General features: G+C 32.0%; 1 pseudogene; it reads right to left on the bottom strand.

Annotated features, from left to right (window-relative positions):
- Positions 1–211: 211 nt before the first annotated feature.
- LOC100913315 lies at positions 212–847 on the bottom strand (annotated as a pseudogene).
- Between the last annotated feature and the right edge of the window lie 651 nt (positions 848–1,498).

The raw sequence follows: 1,498 nt of genomic DNA, 5'->3' as shown, positions 1-1,498 counted from the left end.
ACTGATCAGATCCCTCCTCATTTGTCATGTGCAGCACTGGTTCCTCTCCCTTGACCTTGCTTAATCCAACAGAAGATTCATCTGGACTTCAGTAGCTGATGTGCCCTTCTTATACATTGCTTCTGACTCTGAGAATTATCTTCCATTCTTCCAATGTTTTCCCCAGGTTAATACAGAAAAAGATCTGGCAGTGGACATTTTATCTTTTTCTTTAAAATTTTTTTTTCTGTTTTACTCTGTAGACCCCATCAATTGATGGGGTTGTGGTAACAGTTGTTACCACGTTGTGGGCATACAGTTGAGGACAGTTTTGATTATTTGCCACCTCTTTTTTGCAATTGAGTTCAAAAGTTCTTCTTTGGTCTTGATTAATTGTGATGATGCTGGGTCTTCATCTGGTTTATAATCTACAAATTCTATTTGACTTTAGTCTGCAATATTGATATGGACAATGCTAACCATCTTCCAAGTGATAGGACCTAAATTATAGACATTTTTCACTGTTCCCACCATTAGCTTGTGCCAAATTTCAGTCCTAATCAAGTTGTCTTTCATATATTCTTCCACCACAATTATTCTGTAGTAGGAATACGTATTCTAGACTCGTGAAATACTAAAGAGCCTACATCCTTATAGAGCCAGGAACTGTATTCTTTAAGTGATAAATTTTGTGTGTATACTATTCCTTCTCTCCATCCTTCCCATAAGGTTCATTTGTTAAGACTTCAATACCTTCTCAACCTCCTGTTTCATTTTTACTGGCATCTGTCATAGAATAAAGTTATCCAACCTGATATTCTTGATCTGAACATGATAAAAACTACATGGAATTCTTAATCAGCACCATTGTTCCTTCACTGTGGCTATTGCCACCTCCAGAGCTTGCCTCTTTTACATTTGTGTAACTATCTACTTTCTCTAAATTATCAATTTTGCTGAAATATATTTGGGCAAAATAGTTTCTGATGATTTCCTTTATTTTCTTCTCATTATTGTGAATTCTCTCTTTTTTTCATTTTCTATACCATCTATTTAATTTTTCCCTCTCTTTAAAAAAAAATCATATAATCTCATCAATTTTCTTAGTTTTTTTATAAACTCTTGGATTTATCAGTTCAATTTTATTTGGGTTTTAATTATATTTTTCTCTTTAATTTTCAAAATTTCTACTTTGTTGATTATTTGGGGAGTTTAAATTATATTTTTGTTTGAATTTTAATTGCATATCCAATTCAATTGTTCTTTTTCTCATTTATTGATGAAATCATTTAGAGTTACAAAACTTCCCCCAAGAATTGCTGCTCGGAACACCTTATAAGTTTTAATTTGTTGTTTCATTACTGTTCTTTTCTCTGATGAAATTTTTATTATCATCCTAATTTGCTCTTTAACCTACCAGTTATTTCAAAATATATTATTTAGTTTCCAATTACTTTTTAATTTTTACTTCAAAGATCCTTATTCTTTATTCAGGGACCTCCATTTTTAGCCCTTTTGT

This window comes from Sarcophilus harrisii, chromosome 1, assembly GCF_902635505.1.
Source record: "Sarcophilus harrisii chromosome 1, mSarHar1.11, whole genome shotgun sequence".
Lineage (NCBI taxonomy): Eukaryota > Metazoa > Chordata > Mammalia > Dasyuromorphia > Dasyuridae > Sarcophilus > Sarcophilus harrisii.
This window is presented reverse-complemented; position numbering and strand designations above follow the sequence as displayed.